At 40.2% G+C, this 25,211-nt stretch overlaps 1 protein-coding gene and 1 pseudogene across 3 annotated transcripts in view; one reads left to right on the forward strand and one right to left on the reverse strand.

The window, feature by feature from the left end:
• The window catches only part of NR6A1 (nuclear receptor subfamily 6 group A member 1), a 202,487-nt gene that overhangs the window by 140,443 nt on the left and 36,833 nt on the right, over positions 1-25,211 (forward strand). The gene's annotated exons all lie outside the window — the stretch shown is intronic.
• LOC109445989 (large ribosomal subunit protein uL23 pseudogene) lies at positions 7,446-7,884 on the reverse strand (annotated as a pseudogene).

Here is a 25,211-nt window from a genome sequence, read left to right on the forward strand (position 1 = left end):
TCTGTGTATCTTTCAATCTGAAATGAGTCTTTTGTAGGCAGCATATATAAGGGTTTTGTTTTCTTATCCATTCAGCCCTCCTATGTGTTTGATTGGAGTGTCTCCCCCTCCCCTCCATCTTAAAGAAGCTCCTCTAACGTTCCTTGTAATACTGGTTTGGTGGTGATAAACTCCTTTAGCTTTTATTGTATTGGAAGCTCGCTATTTGTCCTTTGCTTTTAAATGATAGCCTTGCTGGGTAGAGTACCCTTGGTTGTAGGTCCTTGCTTTTCATCATGTTGAATATTTTGTGCCAATCCCTTCTGGCCTGCAAAGTTTCTGTTGAGAAATCAGCTGACAGTCTAAAGGGAGCTCCCCTATGAGTTACTGGTTGCCTTTCTCTTGCTGCTTTTAGGATTCTCTCTTTGCCATTTTAATTATAATGTGTCTAGGCATGGGCCTGTTTGGGTTCATCCTGTTTGGGAGTCTCTGCACTTTCTAGACTTATATGTCTGTTTCCTTCACCAGGTTAGGAAAGTTTTCAGTCATTATTTCTTCAAATAGCTTCTCAATCTCTTGCTTTATCTCTTCTTCTGATACCCCTATGATGCGAATGTTGTTACATTTCATGTTGTCCCAGAGGTCTCTTAAACTAGCCTCATTTTTTTTTCTTTTTCTTTTTTTTATGTTCCAATTGGGTATTTTCTGCTACCTTGTCTTCCAAATCGCTGATTCAATCCTCTGCTTCATCTAATCTGCTGGTGATTCCTTTTAGTACATTCTTCATTTCAGTTTTTGTATTCTTCACTTCTGACTGGTTCTTTTTTATGGTTCCTATGTCCTTTTTTATATTTGCAACCTCTTTGTTCCTTGAGCATCCTTATAACCGGTGTTTTGAACTCTGCCTCTGGTAGATTGCTTGCTTTCATTTCATTTAGTTCTTTTTCTTGAGTTTCTCCTGTTCTTCCATTTGGGATGCATTTCTTTATTTCCTCTTTTTGGCTGCCACTCTGTGCTTGTTTTTGTGTATTAGGTAGATCTGTTATGTCTCCCAGTCTTGGCCGTGTGGCCCTATGTATTAGGTGTCCTGTGGGGCCCAGAGGTACAGTCTCCCTGGTCACCTGCTCTGGGTGCTCCAGGAATATCCCTTGTGTGGGTTGTGTGTACCCTTCTGTTATAGTTGAGCCTGCATTGCTATTGGCACTTCAGTGAGTGGGACTGACCCTCAAGCTAGCTGGCTGTGAGGTTTGGCCACATCCAAAGCTTGTGTGCTGCTGGGCTTACCCCATGGAGTGGAATTTGCTCCAGCAGGCTTTGGTGCCTGTTGAGACCACCCTTTGGGTGTGCAGCTTGTGGGGCTAATTGGGCAGTGCTCTGCTGTGGTCTGAAGCCAACCTCCAAGTACATTGGTCCTGGGACCTCTTGAGAGGGGCTCTGGTGCAGGCACTGGTCAGCCACTGCCTGTGGACTCTGATAGTTTTCCCAGAAAGAGTGCAATGTGGGTGGGGCTGGTGGCTTGGGAGAAAGTGCCTCCAGTGTTGTGGGAGTGGGTGGGGCATCATCACTTGTAATTATCATTTGAAAATTTTAGCCATTCTGATACATAGTGGTCTCTCATTTCTCTAATGGCTAATAATGTTGAACGTCTTTTCATGTGCTTTGCCAGCCTCATATCCTCTTTGGTGAGGTGTCTGAGTTATTTTAATTTTTAAATTGGGGTGGTTTTTTTTATTATTATTGAATTTTGAGAGTTCTTTATTCTGGGCACAGGTCCTTCTTTAGGCAAGTTTTCTTTACAACTCTTCAATGACTGAAGATGGAAACAGGATACAATTTCTAGTTATTGAAGTGGTTTGCTTATATTTCCAGGTAATTCTAAACTCATAGTTTAGGTCTCAAACCTTTTACAACTCTCAGCCTTTTTCTTTAATACCCAGCCTGTACTTTATCATACAGGGTTGTCTCACAATTCTACAGTGTTGTCTGAGATTTAGGAATGCTAAGCAATTGAATTGCTGTGTTGTGATTTAGTGCTCTGTTATCTTCTTTCTAGATATAAATTGCTCTTTCACAAGAGAAAGGATTATTTCTAGTGTGTGGCGTAGTGAGCAGAGGAAGGCTGGATCAGATGAGCTCAGAGAATTAGGCCAGAGCATGTCCATGTAGGGCTACATATAGGCCATAGATTTTATTTCATTTGCAAGAGGAAGTAATTAGAGTGTTTTGAGCAGGAGAATTTTTAAAGATGCCCCTGACTGCACTGTAGAATGGATTGGAAAATTGACTGTAGGGAAGTAAGGAGCGTCAGAAGACTGCATGGTCATCCAGGTGAGAGGTGATGGATGGTAGCTTAAACTGGGGCTGGTCGTAGTAGAGGTGGAGAATAGATTTGAGATCTGTTTTGGAGGCAGAATTGATAGGGTTTGCTGATGGTTTGGATAACAGAATATAAAAGAAGGGTTAGGAATGACTCCTAGATTTTAGGCTTGAACAACTAACGGATATGGGTTTCAGTTAGAAAGATGGGGAAGATTATCCAAGAAACCTGTTGATATAGAAAATAGGAGTAGAATCTAGAATTACGTTTGACTTTGGTAAGTTTGAGCTGCCTGTTAGAAAGCCAAATGGAATGTTAAATAGGCAATTTGGATATAGCAGTCTGGAGCTCAGGGGAGGTTTTTTTTATTAAATATACATTGTTGAATTATCACAGTATAGGTGGAAGGCTTAAGTCTCTAAAGAGAGAATATTGGTAGAAAAGAGGCCCAAGGACTAACCCCTGGGGATATGACAATGACATTCAGGAATTCCAAGAGTACTTAATAAGAGAGACTGAGAAACTAGTGGTTTGAGAGAAAGGAGGAAAACCAGGAGAGTGGTATTTTGGAAACCAAGGGAGGAAAGTGTTTTAAAAAGGAGAAAATTCAGATGCTTGTCCAATTTATTTCATCCATCCAAGCAAACATTCCTGAGTACTTTCACTTTATGGGACTTCATGGATAGATCCAGCAGGACAGATATTATACTAAAATGCTAGTCCACGAAGAGTTTCCATATATAGCCATGCGCCTAACGGTGACATTTTGGTCAGTGACGGACTGCATACACGGTGGATGGTGGTCCCATAAGATTATAATGGAACTGAAATATTCTTACTGTGTAATGATGTCACGGCCATTACAATGTCGTGTGGCAGCTCACGGTTTGTGGTGACGCTGGTGTAATCAGACCTGCTGTGCTGCCCGTCCTATAAAAGTACAGCACATACAATTGTACAGTAAGTGATACTGACAATAAACGACTATGTCACTGGTTTATGTATTCACTATACTTTTTATTGTTACTTGAGAGCGTACTCTTTCTACTTAGAAAAAAAGTTTGCTGTGAAACAGTATGTTGTGTTATAGTGGCAGCAACCTCATACATCTCTTGTTTATTATATATCTTGATTGCATCGTTTTGCCTTGTGTTTGATTTAATCTCATGTGTTTGTGTACAGTAATACGTTGTACAGGCTTGTAGCCTAGGAGCAACAGGCCGTACCATGCAGCCTAGGTGTGTAGCAGCCTGAACCATCTGGGTTGCACTCTACGATGTTTGCACAACATTGAAATCGCCTGACGACGCTTTCTCAGAACGTATCCCTGTCGTTAAGAGGGACATGACTATAGTATTTTAAGGGGTTCAGTGTGAAAGCTATATAGGGTTTCTAAGGGCCCATCTGTATTCACTTTTGATATTAAAATTTCAGAAAGTTGCCTTGAACACCTTAACACTCTTGGTGAATCTACAGTGTTCCCAAGTTCTATAAAGAGCCATCAATTTATTAGAATCGAGGATTTGGTATGCAAACTTATCTGATCTATAATAGCACCTATTGAGTATTATAGATACATAGGTCATTTAAAGGCAAATGAACTACAGAGGCAGCTCTAATGTAGAGGTTATTTACACAAACCTGCAAGTTACTTTAAATCTCTGAACCTCAGTTTCTTCATCTGTAATGTGAGGATGAGGAACTAGTGTATTTCTTAAGCCCCCTCTGGATCTGAACCTTAATCATTGCATAAGTCGGGACCTAGTGTTCAAAGAAATCACAAGTGCCTGAGACACGGAACAAGCACATCAACCCTCAAAGCCTGTAATATCCTGATCCTCGAGACCTTCAGGGGCCAGATCAACTTCTAGTTGTCTGATGATGGAAGCGCAAGATTTTAACAGTTGGAAGCTAAACTAATGAAAGTCCCTGGGAGTCTCTTTGGAATAAACCCAAAGACAATTTTGTGTACACGTATTTCCTAAGGATCTTTTGACAACTCTGGTTTAACTATTTAGTATAATTGCATTATGTGTATTTTCACCGCTCTGATAGGGGCCAGTAAATTAAACTCAAAATCATGGAAGATATTTCTAAAAAGAGCTATAACCCCTGGATGGAGAAATAATAACCACAATCATAATAAAATACAAACACATTTGTTGATCCACATGTTCATTTCTCGTACTCTTTAAGTCTTTTACGTATTTTAATCCTTCATCCTCACAACAATCCTGTAAAATGAATATTTTTATCTTTTTTGTTTTTGTAGATGAGGAAACTGAAACTCAGAGAGATTGTCACACAGCTAAAATAGTGACTGGTGTGATGCAAAGCTGGGGTTGCTTTTGCTTTGACTTTAGAATTACAGTAAATATAAACAAACAAAACCCTCAAAGGTAATTTACTACAAAAGGTCAATAAATAAATGTTTGGTTCTCTAACCCAATCAGTAATCTCCAAAAGCTTAGGTAGATGTGAAGGGGAGCATCCAGGCTGCTGAGGAGAGTTAGAGATGTGACGCTACTATACGAAGGTGCTTTTCTCATAGTAGCTGACCCGGTAGGCAAACCCAGTCGGCCCCAGGCGGGCAAGAGTTAGAAGCTCACTCAGGTGAATTACCACCATGAACTTCAGAATATCTGGGACACTTTCTCATACATTCTATTTTGTCCTCATTGGAGGTTTTCTCACTGTCTTCTTTTTACTGATGGGTATCCTGAGATAAAATGGTGATGATATAATAATAATGATAATAATATCTTACATTTATTGAGCATTTACTCTGTGCCGGGTACTTTACATATATTTACTGTTCTCAGCACTAAGCACATTACATGTATTAACTCAATCCTCATAGCAGCCTTGTGATATAAGTACTATTGTTATCCCCATTTTACAGATGAGGAAACTAAGGTAGTAGGCCATACATTAAAAGCTGAGATTTGAACTCAGACAGTTTGACTTCATACCTCATCCTCTTCATCATTATACTTGTGGCAATGATTTCACAATATATGTAAGTGAAGTCATTATGCTATATACCTTCAACTGATATAATACTGTCAATTATGTCTCAAAACTAGGGAAAAGTTTAAATAAAAAATAGAACTAAAAAATAAAACAAATGTTAATATGAAAAATCACTATACTTACTATATTACTTTTTGATACATAGAAAAATCACCTGCCTGAGATCAAAAGCCTAGCTTATTAATCCTCACCAATTTTGTATAAAAGCTGGAAGTACAGATGTACACCTCAAATGAGGTGATAAATAAAGTATTGTATTTGGCGCCAAGACCCAGCTCACCATTGCAGGATGTGAATGATGCAGCTTAGCAACAAAACATGAGAAAAAGACTGAGAAGTTTGAGTTACCACATACTCAGGACTGATAAATAATATTAATCCACTATGTTTTATGCACTCATAGAGTATATACTTTGACAAATACATTACAGATGTCCTAAAGTTGACAAACCCAATTTGCATTTCTTAAAAACATAATAAGGAATGGGGAGAATAGACCCCTCTTTGTTCTGTACTAATCAAGCCATGCTCGATTCTGAGCATGATATTTTCATATGATCCTTACAAGCAGGAACATGTCCGAGGGAAAGACAGATGGCCATTGTGATAAGGGGAATAGAAATCGTATGCCATGTACGTCACTTATTGGGACTATTGGTATTACACTCCAAAGGCTGTGAAACTCTTGGTGGAAAAATGGAGGGAGCAGACTTGTTCAGGTTGGTCAGTGTCCACAGATTGAAGTAAGACTGGTGTGTTTTTATTACAGGGAATTACATTTAAGCTTCAGGAACCCTAGTGGCTACTCTCAATCCGTATGAAGCCATATAGTACCCTCTGCTTCACTTCATCCCCAGCCCTCGTCACCACCATACCACATAGGCTGGCTTCATCTGCTTTTCTAGAACAAGGCCATCTCACTGGTCGCATTCACAGTTCTAGTCTCCTCAGAAGCTAGCAATGCAATCTCTCTGTCCCCATTACAAAACTTTGGAAACACGGAATTTCATTGAACCAACTTGGGCCAATGTCTTTTATTTCAGTCCAGATGGCAATAGCCAGTTTCCATTCCTGCTCCTATCAGCTTGTCTAGTAGTGTAAACCTAGTGCTTCACAGAGGAAAGGATCAGTACCAACAAGCAGACACCCAAAAGCCACCTGTTACAGATTCTGCTCTCACTGTACACTGATCTCTGACAATCTCATGCATGCCCACAGCCTCCCTTCAGAAGACTCCAGAACTGCATATTCTAGCTTTCATCGAGGTCTTCCTCACCTGCCTCCGCCTACACTGTTCCTGCTGGCTGAAATGGACATACGTATGTGCTAAGACCCAGTTCAGGTGACACTGCTTCTAGATAAATCTTTTTTTCTGCTTCCCCATTCTCCAGAAGCACTCACTCGCTTCTCTGTGCCCACTCTGTCTTCTCTCTCTAGTTTAGTAGTGAGTGCTCTGTATTGAAATTATAGCATTAAGGTCTGTCTCCTCCACTTTTGGGGGTACACAAAAGACACAAAGGAGCCCTCAAATAGTTATCAGTGAATAAATGTCAAGAGATGGTTTGAAGAAAGAAGTAATAATTATGAGTGAATCTGTGTCTGCTTTATACTTCCAACTTCAGAAATACTTACTTGTTAGAGCTTTGGTGTGTGGGTCCAAGCTATCTATTAATGAATGAAATAATCTGTTTTTGTTTTTTGGTTTTTCAGAGAAGACTTCTCAGACTCAGCCAACTCATTTTTTCCTAAATGAGCTCCTTAAAAGTTCCCCATAACTGTCTAAATAAGACAAACCACAGATTTGCAGGTTCTTTTCTCCAACTGGAAAACCTAAATTTGCATGAATATGAAAGCTTTTCATCCCAAATAGAAATTTGATTCCTAATTCAAAGATTTCTGCATGTAAGAGACAGGAAGGAACTAGCGACTGTGGTCTGAGTTTCTATTTTCTTGCCCCCACCTGTTGCCTGATGGGGTAGCATTTTCCCTGGATTTATTTCCTGTGGCTTCAGCTAATTCTTCTTTGTTTCCAGGCCTAAGTGGTTAATGGTGGTAGCATTTTGTTTTTTTTACAGTGAGAAACTTTTGTATTTAGAATTAGCCAGCTGGACTCAGTTTATACGACCCCAATTTTGTCGGCAACACCCAAAGCATCATAGTCAGGAGCCAGTGGGACATACGCCTTCTTCTCTCCATCAGGCTCCATCAGGGTGTTGACCTTGGCCGCGTCAGTGTCATGGAGCTTCTTCACAGCCTGTTGGATGTGGGGCCTGTTGGCCTTGACATCCACAATGAACAAAGTGTATTGTTGTCTTCCATCTTCTTCATGGCTGACTTGATGACGGCATGGTGGTCAGGCTTGTTTCACCTGGGGGCGCTCTTCCCAGGAGCCGCAGTGTCTTGGGCCTTTGGAAGGTGGGTGACGTCCGGATCTTCTTTTTCTCATGGCTGTGGACTCCTCTCAGGACTGCTTGCTTTGCCTTCAAAGCCTTGGCTTTGGCTTCGGCTTTGGGAGGGGCAGGGGCTTCCTTCTTCGCTTTCAGTGCCATCTTCATGAAAAGGATTTCCCTTTTTTTTCAATCTTTTACTCAGCGACTTGTAAGGAAGGATAACTCCCAAACATTCAATCCACACCAATCTCGTGAATTGCTCATTTGTTTTCATTCAAGTGATGTCACTTTTTAGAAATGTCCCCCCAGGAACTCCATGTGTGGCCTCTGGAAATGGACTTTATAGTGGTATGTGCAGCGTAGGAGTAGAGGAGGAATTCTATGATTTTCATTTACTTCTGTTTAAATTCTATGTTTGCAAACGAAATTTTGAGGGTACCTGTTTCCAATTTCAATTCTGCCACACCACCTGAGGCCTTCACTTCAGATGGTGGCAACCTGTGAAACTGAGTGGACTTAGTACTTAGCACGTGCAGCTGATCAGGGAGTTGGAACCAGTAATCCGGTTGAAACAGATCCCCTTTGTTGTAAATACCCTTTAGCCAGGCAAGTTCCAGAATGCCTTAGTTGTCAGTATAATTTTGGTCCAGTGAGCAGCTGTACTCTCCATTTCCTAAATCTGGCCTTCATCACAGTCTGCAAAGCAGGTTTTGATAAAAATCAGTTTCCAAATGTAATTTGTGTAACCTGAGCCCGTGGAATGGGTAAAATGCCTTTCTTGGGGTGGGGGAGGTATTTTTGTTAACAGCAGGGCTGACTGTAGGTATGAGAGTAAGAGCTGTTTTTGGTAACAGGTTTTGGTCTGTATTTAACCAAATTAAAGCAGAACTGGTTGCTGATATGAAGGTACTTAGTACTCACAGGATGGGAAGAAGATCTCTAGTTAGTTTTTTATTTCACAGATTTTGTTGTGATTCATGTTGTCTCTTTGGTTTAAAAAAGAAAAAGGCAGCAGCACTGAGGCTCAGTTTTGATACATACCATCCTTCTCTTCTTCCACCCAGCCCCATAAGAGGTAGTTTGGTATAATGGGAAGTTTGTCTTTGGAAAAGAAGTAAGGTTGAAACTCAGCTCCATCCCTGACGGAATCACTATGTGACCTTGGACAAATCACTTTTCTGACCCTGGGCAAGTAACTTTTTCTAATAAAAATAAAATGTATAAGAAAAATCAAAATGTTGAGCTTGTTTTACTTTTCATGCAAGTTTTTATTTTGAAAGTATGTCTGGATTACAGTTCATTCTCTTAAACGCCTTTGTTCTTGTATTATCTTCTTTAAATACATATGAATCCTAGTTTTAAAAAAATCAGCTTAAATCTATTGCTTCTTCCTATAAAATGTTTCTCTATCACTCAACTGGAATGAAACTACCATTCAACGAAACACTAATTTTATTTCTTTACCACTCACCTGTTTTCAACTCAGTGTATTCGTTCTAACCAGTTCACTGAAACTGTTCTCAGTAGTGATCTTTGAGCCTTTTCTTATTCCTCACACATTTGACCTACATGGTATTTGACAGTACTCTCTCCTTCGTGAAATCCTTTTGTCCCTTGCCTTCTCATAATCATGGATTTATTTCTTCTTTGATCATGTCATCTCACTTTCCTTCCCTACTTCTGCCTTCCCTTCTCTAATGTCTTGGTTTCATCCTGCTGCTGCTGCTTCCCCATACATCTCTTTCTTGGAGTTCTAATCTGTTGCCATAGTTTCAACTCTTCCATGTGCTGATGACCCCCAAATCCTTCATTCTCGCCTTAACCGTTGTCCTCTAAATAACTGCCTTTGGAATATTTCTGTTTGACTCACTCATCATCCTCTCTCAAACTAAAGCCATTGATTTTGTCCCTCACTCAGCTTTTGCTTCCCTCTTCTCTGTCAGCGATACCACAGTGCCCACAACTCATTTTTTGATACTTTCCGATCCTCACCTCTCCTCTCCCCTCCTCTGGAATCTACAGTCAGCAAGCCCTCTCGGCTCCCTAAGCTTTCCTTTCCCTTCCGTTCAGCCGTTCTTTATCGTTTCTGTTACCTAGATGCCCAGGCACTCAATCTTGTCACGACCTGCACATCACTGTGAGATTAATATTCCTGAAATACTGTTTAGATCTAGACATCTCTCTATTTAAAATCCCAGTAGCTTTCATCATAGGGTAAAACCTATTGCAGTCTATTCCAAACTAGTTTTCTAGACTTATCTCTGACCATTCCTCCATAGACCCTCACTACTTTAATATCCTGTGGAGTTCCCTGAAAAACACCTTACCATTTGTTTTCCTTCCTTTTACCATTGCCGATGTCATTTCCCTTTCCTGAAGTGCTCTGCTGGCTTTTGTTTGCAACCTTTTATTGTGAAATAGAACACTGAGAGAAAAGTACATAGAACACAAATGTACAATTTAATGGATTAACATAAAGCCAGCACCACCCAAGTCAAGAACTAGAATATTTTCAGGATCCAAAAGTTTCTCTCCACCCTAGCACTCTCCCACTATGTCTGTTTCCCTTCTGTGCCTGTTTTTCTTAATTTTGTTTTAATTTACCTAAAATAAATGGAATCCTATAGTATGTGTTTGTTGTTTTTTTCTGGCTTCTTTTACTCAACATTGTATAAGTCATCTATGTTACAATAGTTCAAATGACTGTATAATATTCCATTGTGCATATTATACCATCTATAGCAATGTTGATGAATATTTGGGTTAATTTTAATCTGCCTCATAATATGTATGTGCACACATTTCTGCTGGGAATGGGAAATAAAACAGGTATATCTTCAACTTAAATAATGAACACACTCTTTTCCATACTAGTTGTACCAATAAACAGTTCTACTAACAGTATATGAAAGTTAGTTTTTCCAACTTGCCACCATAACTTGGAGTCTTTTTTTTTTTTTTTTTTTAACTCTTAGCCATTCTAATGGATGTGTAATATCCATTACACATTGTGTGGTTTTATTTGCGTGTCCTCGATTACTAATGGATTTGAACATCTTTTCATAAGTTTACTGACTATGTGGACAGCCCCCTTTGTGAAATCCCTGTTCAGGTCTCTTGCCCCATTTTGTGCTGGGTTGCTTTTTTCTTAATAATGTATAGAAGTTTTGTATATTTTGAGAGTGAGCTCTTTGTAGGTCGTGTGTATTACATTTTCTCCCATACTGTGGCTTGCCTTTTCACTCTCAAGAAAGTTCTTCATTTTAATGTAGTCCAATTTTAAGGTTTTCCTGTATGATTAATGATTTTTGTGGCCTGTTTTTAAAATGTCTAACCCAAGATGATGAAGATGCTCTTCTTTATTATCTTCTGAGAGAAATACTATTTTGCTTTTGATTTAGGTTTTCCGTCTCCTTTGAATTAAATATTTGTGTGGTGTGAGGTAGGATCAAGTTGCATTGTTTTCCCATATAGATATTTAATTGTCCCAACACTGTTGATTAAAAATTTTGTCTTTTTTTCACTGCTTTGCAATGCCACCTTTATCATAAATTAAATATTCATATATGCATGGTTATGTTGCCGGATTCTTCATTCAGTTCCTTTGGTCTATCTGTCTATCCTTCAGCCAATAAAACATGTCTTAATTACTATAGCTTTAAAATGAATATTGACATATGGTAGATTAACTCTTGTTTTTCTTAAGTATCTTTACTATTTTTGTTCTTTTGCAATTCCATACCATTTTAGCTTGTCAAGTTATATACGCACACAGTTGAGATTTTGAATGGGATTTTACTGAATCTATACATCTTTATAATAATAACAACTTTTCAATCTGTGAGCATAGTGTTTCTCTCCATTTACTGAAATCTTCCTTAATTTATCTTAGAAATATTTTAAGTAAGTATATTATTTCTCCATAGAGATGTTAATATGTCTATTAGATTGCATGCTAGCTATTTTTATTTTTTGATACTGTTGTAAATGCCATCTTTTAAAAATTTCATATTTTTGTAGCTTGTATCGTAATATGGCTCATTTTTTTATGTTTCTTATTTTACTGTGTGACTGCCTAGTACAGTGTTGAATGAAGATGTTGATAATGGGCCATCCTTATTTCCACTCTGGAAAAAAAAGAAAAAGTTTTTATTAAGCATTTCACCATTAAGTATAATATTTGGCATAGGTTTCTTTAGGTAACCTTTATCATATTAAACAAGCTTTTTTTTATTCTGAGTTTGCTGAGTTGAATAATGTTGAGTTCTATCAAAGCCTTTGTTTATTAAAGTACTATTTATTGCTTTTGTTTAAGGTGGATTTTTTTTTTTTTAAGAGGAACAGGACTTTATTAGGGAACAGTGTGTACTTCCGGGACTTTTCCAAGTCAAGCTGTCATCCCTCCAATCTTAGTTATGGAGGGTGCAGCTCAGCTCCAGGTCCAGTTGCCGTCATTAGTTGCAGGGGGTGCAGCCCACCATCCCTTGCAAGAGTTAAGGAGTCGAACCAGCAACCTTGTGGTTGAGAACCCATGCTCCAACCAACTGAGCCGTCTGGCACTGGCCCATGTGGGAATCGAACCGGCAGCCTTTGGCATTAGGAGCACGGAACTCCAACCACCTGAGCCACCGGGGCCAGCCCTATATTGGATATTTTAGAAAGGAATGAAATTCTTCTCAGGAAACCCAAGTTGAAGAGAGGTTTTCACTTCCAAATTTAAGACATGATTTTATATGCCTATTTGTGTCCTCCTCTTCCTTCACTTGTCTAACTGGCAGTCATACTTCAAAACTCACCTCCTATAGGAAATCTGTCATTACCTTCCCCTGCCACCAGACTGACTATATTCTCCTCTGTGCTTGTGTAATTTTTAAGTTTTTTAGGTTAAAAAAGAAAAAAGCATTTTACTAACAATTGTCACCCCAATAAATTTTTAAAAAAGAAAGAAAGAAAAAAGCAAAAGACAAGCAATGATATTGTCTGATGCTTTAGTTTGCAAAGCTCTTTCATTCTAATACAGACCTCCATGTTATTTATAGGTAACCTGTTAACTCATTGATTCTCACAACAGTTCTTTGAAGAAGGTATTATTATCCACATTTTATTAACTAGAAACTGGGGAAACGTTCCAAAGTCACAGCTAGCAAGGGGCAGAGCCTAGATGAACTTAAGGAGTCTGACTCTAGAGTCCAAAGGCTTAATCTCTATGTTCTACTGCCTCTGTTCAAGAGATCTATTGAGCTGACAGTTGTCGCTTTCCTTTCCATCCCCGAGTGAGACTTACCTTGCCATGGGCCCTGAGATCAACTCTACCTCCCCACCCAAGCCTGTTCCCTCTACTGCCAGACAGATGTCTCCCTAATCACAGTCTTCTCAATTAAAGTTTGAAATTCTTCAAAACAGTCTTTGTTCCCACCCCCTTCTCTCCTCTTACTCTTAGGGAGGGGAGCAAGAGAGGAAGATTCCAGTAGTTTTTACTTTAATGTTTGATTTTTTTCCCTTTATTCAATTTTCAGAGTAATGAATTGGTGTTCTAGCAACCTCCAGTGGTAACTAATGAGTTTTTCTTTTTTCTTCTTTTAAGACTTATATTAAAATACAGCTAACGTACAATATTAATATTAGTTTCAGGTATAGATCATAGTTATTCAACAGTACCCGTGTGGCACTATGGATAGTTATTACCATGTTACTGATTATGTTCCCCATGCTAAAAAAAAGGTCATCATTAAATCCAGTAAGCATCTGACACCGTATTATGCTGTCACAGTGTGATTGACTGTATTTCCTATGCTGTCCTCCTGAGACCATTGAGCATCCTTATCACCAGTGTTTGGAACTCCGTGTCGGGTAGATAACTTGTCTCCATTTTGTTTAGTTCTTTTTCTGGAGCTTTGTTCTGTTGTTTCATTTGGGACCTGTTTCTTTGTCTCCCCATTTGGCTGCCTCTCTGTGTTTGTTTCTGTGTATTAAGTAGGGCTGCTGTGTGTCTTGGTCTCAATAGTGGCCTTATGTAGTAGGTGTCCTGTGGGGCTCAGTGGCTCAGTCTTCCTGGTCACCGGAGCCAGGCTCTCCACGTGTGTCCTTTGTGTGAGTTGTGTACATCTGTACAAGACTCTTCTTGTAGTTGAGCCTTGTTTGTTATTCGCACATCAATGGGAAGGACTGACCCTGGGCTCATTGAGTGTGTGGACTGGCTGTGACTACAAGGGCAGAGCTGCGGTGCAGGGGCTGACCCTACAGAGCAGGATCTGCCTCAGCAGGGCTCTGGTGCCTGCCCTCTCTGCCCTTGGGTGTGTTGTCCTCGGAGGTGGCTGGGTGATGCTCCAGCTTGTTTTGAAGCTGGACATTGGTCATGCCAGCCCCAGAGCCACCTGGAAGGGGATCTGCTGCAGGTCAAGTTCAGCCACAGCCCATGCCCCAGCCGGGGCCACCCAGCAGGAGCCACAAAGCAATCTGCACATGGCCACTGCCCATCCCGTGCTTGGACGCGCCTCAAGAGGCTAAACCATGAACCAAGACCAGCTGCTGCTAGCGCCAGGATTAGGGCTGCTCAGCCAGAGGTACAGGACATGCGTAAGCCAGATGCTGCTTGTCTGGGTTCCATGAACCTATAAGAGACCCTTGGAAAGTCTGCAGCATGAGCCAAGGCAGGCGGTTTATACAAAAAAGCCACTGGAAGTGGCTTGGGTGTGCCCGAAAGTTGGGCAGAGTAGGGTCTCGAATCACTGGGGTGTGGCCAGCGAAAGCCCGTTAGCCAACTGGATGGAGACTCAGATATGGCGGCTGCCTGACCTGCACACCCGGAAGGAGGTGTCAACAAAGAAACAATGGCTTCCGCCAGCTCCGTCGTCCGTGAGAAAGCTGCCCGTCCAGGCTGTGTCTTGAAGCCAGACAACTCAGGTTCCCCCCCTTATGTCCCTCTCGCCTCTCCAGCTGCCGCCCCAGCACTGGAGCTCAGAGCCAGTGATTCCGTCCGTAAGTCCATGCACTGTCCCTTTAAGAGGAGCGCCTGGGACTCCAGCTGCCCTCCATCTCATTCAGCCACAATCTCCACTGTTTTGCACAACAAGAAATCATGGGGACTTCTCTCCCCAGCACCGGAGCCCTGGGCTGGGGAGGGGCTGGGACTCCTGCCTCTTCCAGGGGGTGGGGGACCCTCCGCAGCCATGATACCCCTCTCCATTTTTAATGATCACACACAGGTGTGGGACCAGCCCGGTCCGTGTCTCTCGCCCCCCACCAGTCTCCAGGTGGCTTCTTCTGTATGTCTGTAGTTGTAGGGCTTCGGTTCAGCAAGATTTCGGGCAATTCTCATGATGGTTGGTTTGTAGTTTAGTTGTAATTTTGATGTGGTGAGAGGAGGTAAACTTGGCATTTACCTGCTCCGCCATCTTGACTGGATCCATGAGTTTTTCTTTTTACAGTTATGGTGAATGCACTGGTTTTTATATTTGAAGTGTTGTAATCTATTGCCATCATTATTCTCTTTGATACATAGGTTGCTCAATTTTAGGCCACTTTGGAGGCTCTTTATGTCGTTTGCTGTGTCCTTTTGACACGACCCATTATTAACTCTTGGGCAGCACATCAAGACTCATCTTGCACGTATTTTTCCTCAAACCTGGAATCAACGATTTCTCTAAGGAGTCCTGCCTCCTGTTGTAGGAGATGGTATTTTTAAAGTTCACAGTCTGAGCCCTTCTAATACTCCTGATCAAGACAAACATTCAGTTTCTCTGATAAATTAGTAAGGGTCTTCTCTCTCCTACACTATTTTTTACTCATTGCTATTTTTGTAGATAGCAAACTACCTTGTTCAGAGCTTCAAATACCTATCATTTTTCAAACCCTCAGCTTTTCATCAACTACTCTGTCTTTTATCTTTCTGATTTATGAACATGACAGTCACTATGAGCCATAGTCTCCACTTTGAAGTGCTTATTTACCTGACTTTCTTCCCATTGTATTTTAGGTAGAATAATGCAGATTTAGAACATTGAATTAATAGATTAAGAGTGCCTGATTAGGAATGGTTGTGAACCATTACTTTGTGATGGGCTCACTAGTCAGAGAATGCAGTAGATGTAACGAAACTGGAATTTCAATGAGGCATATGACACAGTCATTCATGATATCCTCATGTGTAGGATAGAGAAATGGAAGCCAGGCTAGGTTTCCTAGTGTAATTAAGAGACAAAACTCGTTGACCAACTGTTTCCAGAACGCTAATGGTTAAGTCAGACTGGAGAAGGAGCTCTTGCAGTTTGCCTGAAGGCCACATTGTTTGTTTTCACTTCCATCTTTAAAACCATATTAATCTAATACTAGCCATACCTGGAGAAAAGGAGGTGGGAGAAGTAACTGAGTGGCAGGAACGATCCCCAGAAGATTTTAATAGACCAGGATGACATACAGAATTTATTATGTAAAGATAAAATTGATCAAGGACAAATATAGAGACTTACCCTTGGATTTAATATTGACCTTACCCAGAATAGAAGAAGAAAGACATGGGTTAATGGTATGTGAGATAAATACTTCAGGTTTTAGATGTCTGTGAACCAGGTATGAATTAAGTGTAAGGGGGATTAGAAATATAGCTATCTTGGAATTGGAAGATCTTGAATTCTAATTTCACTTCCACTCCTGACTTAGCTGTATAGCCAAGATTAAATTTCTTTACCTCTTTAAGTTTCAATTTTCTCATTATAAAATGTGTAGCATTTTTATGCATCAGTAGTTATAAAATACTATGTGTTTACTGGTGCTGATGGCTGCAGAAACATCTAAGCAAAGTTAATTGAGTCTTAAATTATATTAAGAAAAACCATTTAATTCTGGATACTTTGTGTTAAGAGAGATTTTGATACTATCTGATTCTGCTAAGAATAAGAAATGAAAGAAGGGAGGTGGCCAGATGCTCAGTTGGTTAGAGCTCGAGCTCTGAACAACAGGGTTACGGGTTCAATTCCTACATGGGATGGTGGGCTGCGCCCTCTGCAACTAGATTGAAGGACAGTGACTTGGAGCTGATGGGCACTGGAGACACACACTGTTCCCCAATATTCCCCAGTAAAGAAACAAAAAAGAAAGAAATGAAAGAAGGAAAATTTATAGTTGGGAACCCCATTTTTCGTTAAATCTCTGAATGGTTGGTATATGAACTAGGTTAGGTTACACATTTATTTTTTTTGCCCATGAGCATATAACATGGGGCGATAGGGAAAGATTCAGGTTAACAGACTTTGCTCAGTGTAAAGAAAAGCTTTTGAACTGTTAAAGTAGTCTAAAATGGGATGAAGGGAATGAAGTACCTAATTGAATCACTAGCTATTGTGCGAGTATAGTTGACTCTTGAACAACACAGATTGGGGTGCTGACCTCCACGCGCAGTCGAAATTGTAATTTTTGACTTTCCGAAAACTTAGTTCTTCGTTAGTATTCATGGGGATTGTTTCCAGGACCCCAGCCCCCATGGATACCAAAATCCCCAGATGCTCAAGACCCCTATATAAAACGGTATAAATCAATTCATACGGACGGTCCTCCACATCTCTGGATTCCCAACCTCGGATCCAAACAGTACAGGTATTTATTGAAAAAAATCTACGTGTCAGTGGACACTTGTGGTTCAAGGAGCAACTGTAGAATGTGATCAAGGCAACCCCTTGTCTTGGAATATTGTAGAGGGAATTCAAGTGAAGGTCTGTTCAAGGCAATTTCTAAGGCATGTTCTAACTCTGAGATGCCAGGTTCTGGAATTTGGGGATAACGATGCCTCTCACAGTTACTGTAATGAAGAGATAAGACAGCATAGGTAACAACTTCTTGAACGTTGGGTGGTATACCGTTGGTACTCACTGAATGTTCTTTGCCATATCTGTAAGAATAATCCTTGCCCCGGCCTGGTATGGTGAGATGATGCATGTAAGCATGCTTTAAATAGCATTCAAATCCTTTACAAGAATAGGTGCGGAAATCTGCCATCTGACCGGGCACCATTAGGGGCATTTTGCTTCATTTTGTTCGTTTACAAAGTGACACCTTAGCTTTTTAGCTTTTTTCTCCCAAGAAGGGTCTGATTTACCTACATATAGACTATGGATAGATTTGCCTTGCTGTGGCCACAGAATATGATGGTTAGGTGCATAGACTTTGGGGCTTCTTCCTAGCTGGGTGACTACTGGAAAGTGATGTCACCTCATGAACTTCAATGTCCTCCTCTGTAAATAAGGGCACCTCATTTAGCTCTGTCATGAGGATTCAGCACAATAACATGAAAGTGCCTAGCATAGACCCTGGGCCGCAAGTGCTCCGTTAACCATCATTATGCTCTTTCTCCTGTCATTATGCTCTTTTTCCGCTACTGTGAGAGCAGTTGGCCAGAGGCCTCTTTGAAGGATTCGATTCTAAGGTTTATGGGGAGAGGGGCCTTTCTCTTGTAGGCCTTTGAGAAACTTCCTTCTGAATTGGTTCCTGGTCTATGGCGTAGACCAGTGCTGCTTACAGAAATGGACCATGGCAGTAACATGCGCTAGAGCCAGACAGAGAAGCAGTCATAGGACTCAGAGGGAATCTAGTCTCTTTGTGCCCATCAGTGGAGAAATAGTCCCCTGTAGTCTTTGATCTCAGCGTGGCCTTCTTAAACTCTTATGCAAAGCCACGCAGTGTTTCAAGACATGAGCAGATTCTTAACAGGTCTGTATTTGACTGTCGTTCACTGGGCCCTTTGCTCTGGATCCACAGAATCCCGTACGAATGCTTTATGAAGAGGTTACTGAACTCCAGTTCTGATATTGGCATATTAGCGTCAGCTACATCCTAAATGGACAAGTGACTTGACTCTTTTTAAGATCTCCATTTTCTCATTCACAAAATGATAACAGTTGTACCCACCTTTGGGACTATGATAATTACATGACAACACAAACGAAGCACAGTGCCTAGTCGCTTAGTGAAATCTTATCCGTGAAGAAAGGAAGGTGTCGTTCTTATAGATGTTGATTACTCATGACTATTTTTAAGTCTATTCTGGGAGAGTTCTGGGTCATTTTTTAATGCATATATATAATAGAATATTAAAGGTTTTAATTTAACATTAGAAAATTTAGATTCTTCTTTAGCCAGTCATGATTTCCCGAGTGTCCCATGCTGTTTCCAAGCCCTTGCAGCATCTCAAGCCCAGCACTCTAGGAGTCCCATCCCACACATAGTGCTGTTTGTTATACCATCCATTTTGCCAGTTCGGCCTTTCGTTTAGTTCTTTAATTCGCTATTGTAACTTTGCTCTAATGTTTACTTTGAGATTCCTTTGCCTTTTTAAAAGGAAAAGAAAAGGAATGCTTATTATACCAGGGTCATTTTTATAGGGTATCATAGCCAAGTTTCTTTTAGTTGCAAATAACAGAAACTCATTTAAGTTAGCTTAAGAAAGAAAAAAAGGATTCTATTACAAGAACTTTGGAATGTCAATTTGTTCCAGTTTTTCAATTTGCCCACAGTTAGGAAGTACATCCAAGCCTAGCAAGGCTTAGAAAAGTTTGTACCTAGGAAATACATGTCCTCAAAAACCCAGGCAATTCCCTTTTCCATAGCTATTTCCCTAGCTGTGTGGTCTCGTATATCTGCTTTTCTCTGCATACCTGCTATTTGGGCAAGAACCTTTTATGTCTGTTTCCCCATATGAAAAAAAAAGTTGTGTATTAGTTTCCTATAATGCTGTTTAAAATGTACCACAAACTGCGGCTTAAAACAACAGAAATTTATTCTCTCCCAGTTCTGAAAGCCAGAAACCCAAAATCAGTATCACTGGGCTGAAATGAAGATGTGAGCAGAACCTCATTCCTCACCTCTTCCAGCTTCTGTGGCTGCCTGTATTCTTTGGCTTGTGGCCAACTTCTGCCTCTCTTCACATTGCCTTCTCTTGTGTGTGCTAGCATGTGCACGTGTGCGTGTGCGTGTGTGTGTGAATGCACACACTCTCCTCTTCTGTCTGTATCAAATCTCCTTCTGCCTCTTACACAGATATGTGTCATGGCAAGTGGTGCCCACCCTTATCATCCAGAATAATCGCTCCAACTCGAGATCCTTAATTTGATGACATCTGCAAGGATCCCTTTTCCTTCCAAGATAACGGTTCCAGGTTCCAGGGAACCTGATACCTTTGCATGTCCATTATCCAGCCTACTACAAATGGGGACCATAAGGACGTGTCTCAAAGTTGGCGTTTAATACAGGCTCCGTGAGTGCTGGCCTCCCTCCTGCCCTCCCTCCCTCCGTCTTTTCTCCATTGTATGTTTTTGCTTCTTTGTCAATAATTATCTTCCCGTATTTATGTGGGTTTCTTTCTGAGTTCTCAGTTTTAGTCCATTGATCTGTGTGTCTGTTTTTCTGCCAGTACCATGCTGTTTTGATTATTGTTGCCCTGTAGTACAAGCTGAAGTCAAGGAGTGTGATACCTTCAGCATTGTCTTTTTTTTTTTTTTTTTTAAGATTTTACTGGGGAAGAGGAACAGGACTTTATTGGGGAACAGTGAGTACTTCCAGGACTTTTTTCCAAGTCAAGTTGTTGTCCTTTCAGTCTTAGTTGTGGAGGGCGCAGCTCAGCTCCAGGTCCAGTTGCCGTTGCTAGTTGCAGGGGGTGCACCCCACCATCCCTTGCGGGAATCGAACCAGCAACGTTGTGGTTGAGAGGACACATTCCAACCAACTGAGCCATCCGGGAGCTCAGCGGTAGCTCAGCTCAAGGTGCCGTGTTCAATCTTAGTTGCAGGGGGCGCTGCCCACCATCCCTTGCGGGACTCGAGGAATTGAACCGGCAACCTTGTGGTTGAGAGCCCACTGGCCCATGTGGGAATAGAACCGGCATCCTTCGGAGTTAGGAGCACGGAGCTCTAACTGACTGAGCCACCGGGCCAGCCCCCAGCATTGTTCTTTTATCTTAGGATTGCTTTGGCTATTCAGGGTCTTTTGTGGTTCCATACAAATCTGATGATTTTTTGTTCTATTTCTTTAAAAAATGCCATTGGGATTTTGATGGGGATTGCATTAAATCTGTATATTGCTTTGCGTAATATGGCCATTTTAACTCTGTTGATTCTTCCAATCCATGAGCACGGAATGTCTTTCCGTTTCTTTGTGTCTTCTTCAATTTCTTTTAAAAGTGTCTTATAGTTTTCAGCATATAAGTCTTTCACATCCTTGATTAAGTTTATTCCTAGGTATTTTCTTCTTTTTGTTGCAATTGCAAAAGGAATTGTCTTTTTTTTTTCTTTTCTTTTTCTGAGATTTCATTGTTAGTATATTGGAATGCAATGGATTTTTGTACGTTGATTTTTGTAGCCGGCAACTTTACTGTATTCGTTTATTGTTTCTAATAGCTTTTTGGTGGAGTCTTTCGGGTTTTCTACATATAGCATCATGTCATCTGCAAAGAGTGACAATTTAACTTCTTCATTCCTAATTTGGATGCCTTTTATTTCTTTCTCTTGCCTGATTGCTCTGGCGAGGACTTCCAACACTATGTTGAAAAGCAGAGGTGATAGGGGACAGCCCTGTCGTGTTCCTGAACGTAGAGCAAAGGGCTTCAGGTTTTCACCGTTAATTATATTAGCTGATGGTTTGTCATGTATGGCCTTTATTATATTAAGGTATTTTCAAGGAAAGTGTTAAGTGTTTTAATCATAAATGGATGTTGTATCTTGTCAAATGCTTTTTCTGCATCAATTAATACAATCATATGATTTTTGTTCTGTATTTTGTTTATGTGATGTGTCACATTGATGGATTTGCATGTGTTGAAGCATCCTTGTGCCCCTGGGATGAACCCCACTTGGTCGTGCTGAATAATCGTTTTAATGCATCGTTGCATTCGATTTGCTAGAATTTTGTTTAGGATTTTTGCATCTGTATTCATCAGAGATATTGGTCTGTTTAATTTTTTTTGTGTAATCCTTACTAGATTTTGGTATCAGGGTAATGCTGGCCTCATAAAATGAATTAGGGAGTATTGTCTCTTCTTCAATTTTTTGGAAGAGTTTGAGTAGGACAGATATTAGATCCTCTTTGAAGGTTTGGGAGAATTCACTAGTGAAGCCATCTCGTCTCGGACTTTTGCTTTTGGGAAGGTTTCAGATGACTTTACTCAATTTCGTTACTGGTGATCGGTCTGTTTAGATTTTCCATTTCTTCATGGTTCAGCCTTGGAAGGCTATATGTTTTTAAGCACCTGTCCATTTCTTCTAGGTTGTTGAATTTGGTGGCATATAGTCCTTCATAGTATTCTTGGATGATCCTTTGTATTTCTGTGGTGTCCGTGATAACTTCCCATTTTTCGTTTCTGATTTTGTTAATTAGTGTCTACTCTCTTTTTATCTTAGTGAGTCTTGCCAAGGTTTTATCAATTTTATTAATCTTTTCAAAGAACCAGCTGTTTGTCACATTAATTTTTTCTATTGTCTTTTTGTTCTCTATTTCATTTAGTTCTGCTCTGATTTTTTATTTCCTTTCTTCTGCTGACCTTGGTTTCATTTGTTCTTCTATTTCTAGTGTTCTTCTATTTCTTTAAGGTGTGACTTGAGATTATTTATCTGGGACTTCTCTTGTTTCTTGAGATAGGCCTGTAGTGATATAAATTTCCCTCTTAAAACTGCTTTCGCTGCATCCCCAAAATATAGGTAGGATGTATTTTCATTCTCATATGTTTCTATGTATCTTTTACTCTCTCCTCTAATTTCTTCTTTGACCCGGTCGTTCTTTAAAAGTATGTTGTTTAATCTCCACGTATTTGTGGTTTTTCCTGCTTTCTTTTTGCAGTTGATATCCAATTTCAAAGGCTTGTGATCAGAGAATATGCTTGGTATGATTTCAATCTTCTTAAATTTGCTGAGGCTAGTTTTATTATCCCAATATATGATCTATACTTGAGAATGTTCCATGTACACTAGAAAAGAATGTATAGCCTGATGTTCTAGGACGAAGTGCTCTATAAATGTTGGTTATGTCCATTTCATCTAATGTGTCATTTAGGGCTGATATTTCTTTATATATTTTCTGTTTGGATGATCTATGCATAGTTGTCAGTGATGTATTTAGGTCCCCCTTCTATAATTGTGTTTTGGTCAGTTTCTCCCTTTAGTTCTGTTAGTAGTTGCTTGGTATATTTCAGTGCTCCCTGATTGAGGGCATAAATACGACTATTGATGACTATTATGTCTTCTTGTTGTATAGTCCCCTTTATTATTATGAAGTGTCCGTCTTTGTCTCTTGTTACCTTTTTTATACTGAAGTCCGTTTCATCTCACATCAGTATGGCTACACCTGCTTTTCTCTGGATACTGTTTGCTCGGAGTGTCAATTTCCACCCTTCGCTTTGAGTCCATATTTGTCCTTGCAGCTGAGATGTGTCTCTTGGAGGTATGATATGGTTACGTTTAGTTTTTTGATCCAATCTGCTACTCTGTGCCTTTTTATTGGTGAGTTCAGTCCATTTATATTCAGGGTGATTATTGATATATGAGGATTTCCTATCATTCTTTGGTTTTCTGGTAGGACTGTGTCTCCATTGTTTCTTTGCCTTTTTTTGCTCTCTCTTATTTCAGTATGGTGGTATTCTATGATTTTTCCCTGTTTCTTCTTTTATTATGTCATATATTGCAGTTCTGGATTTTTTTTGGGGTGGTTACCATTAAGTTTACTTAAAAGAAAGTTTCATATTTAGAATATTCCATTTTCTTCAGCACGCTTACTTCCTTCCTTTATGCCGGTTTAGACCTTTTCTCTCCCCCCTTTTATGCTTTTCTTAATGCAATTATCCCTATGTATGCAGTGAATTGATTCCTGCGCTGCAGTATCACGTTGTCTTTTTCCTCTTTTTTTTTCTTCTTCTTCTTCACCCTATATCTTATGTTTAAGTGTATAGTGTCTTATTTGGTGTAGGGGTTGCCATTTCCTGCTTCTGTCTGTCTGTTCATAGTACTACTCATGGTTTTGTATTCTTTTGCTTTTGTTTCAGGTCCAATAGCCTCCTTCAGTATTTCTTATAGTGCAGGTTGTGTGTTAGAAAATTCCCTCAGCTTCTATAGGTCTGGAAAGTCTTTATTCCTCCTTCATATCTAAAGCATATCTTTGCTGGGTATATTATTCTTGGCTTATAATTTCTCTCTTTCAATAGTTTGAATGTTTGAGTCCACTCCCTCCTGGCTTGTAAAGTTTCTGCTGAAAAATCTGATGATAACCTAACGGGCTTTCCTTTGTAAGTTACAGTCTTCTTTTCCCTGGCTGCCTTGAGGATTCTTTCTTCGTTGTTAATTTTTGACAGCTTCAATACAATGTGCCTTGGAAGAGGCCTGTTGGTGTTGAGGTAATTAGGTGTTCTATTTGCTTCTTGGGTTCGAGAATCCAGTTGTTTCCCCAAGTTTGGGAAGTTCTCGTCGACTATTTGTTTCAATATACTCTGTGTTCCCTTCTCCCTTTTTTCTCCTTCTGGTATGCCCATTATTCTTACATTGTTCTTTGTGATGGAGTAGAATTCTTTCATTTCTTTTACTCTCAAGTCTGTCTCTTCTTTGATCTGTGTCATTTCCAGATTTCTATCTTCAATGTCACTGATTCTTTCCTCCATCTGGTCAGCTCTATTACCTAAGTTAGCTATTTCATTCTTCATTTCTTTTATTGAGTTCTTAATTTCCAGCAATTCCATTTGGTTCTTTTTTAAAATTTCAGTCTCTTTGGTAAAATGTTCGTTTTGTTCTTTGATTGTGTTTCTGAGTTCATTAAACTGCCTCTGTGTTTTCTTGCATCCTGTTGAGTTTTTTCAGAACTGCAGTCTTCAACTCTCTGTCATTTAAGTCACGTATTTCCATGTGTTTAAGTTCATTTTCTGGAGACTTTTCATTTTCTTTCTGAGCTGCCTTGTTACCTTGGTTATTCATGGCAATTAATGAATTATTATTTCTCTTCCTAGGCATCTACAGGAGTGGGTTCTACAACAGGTTGATAGAAAGAGGTTTTTCCTTTGCTTTCCAGTAGGAGTTGGTAGAATGCTTTATTTTCTTTCCAACTGCAGCCTTTAATTCTTTCTCATACTGTAATTCTTTCTCTGCACTGTTCCAGCATCTCACACAATGTGGGGATTCCCTGGAAGGTGGGCTTCTCCTCTGTGAGCAGGTTGCCTGGGTCTCAGGGGGTCACCTCCGTTGGAGCATGTCAAAAGCTTCTGAAGTTCCAAAGCTCTTCCTGCACCAGGTTCAGGGCTTGTGTGTTTCAGCAGCTCTGTTTACTCCTGCGGGGATCGGCCCAGATAGGTCGGGGTAGGGGCGCGGTGGGTTGTGAGAGGTGGCCCAGAGCAATGGCAGCGGTCACCAGCACAGCCCGTCCTGCACCCAGGGCTCCTCCCCTTCTCCGGAACTAATTGGGCTGTGAGTCTTTCGCGCTGTACTGTAGTTCTTAGAACTGCAAATGTTCTGTTTTGAATCTGGCACTGCTACTGT

Source organism: Rhinolophus sinicus, chromosome 16 (genome assembly GCF_057876585.1).
Source record: "Rhinolophus sinicus isolate RSI-liver-muscle chromosome 16, RSI-T2T, whole genome shotgun sequence".
Classification (NCBI taxonomy): Eukaryota; Metazoa; Chordata; class Mammalia; order Chiroptera; family Rhinolophidae; genus Rhinolophus; species Rhinolophus sinicus.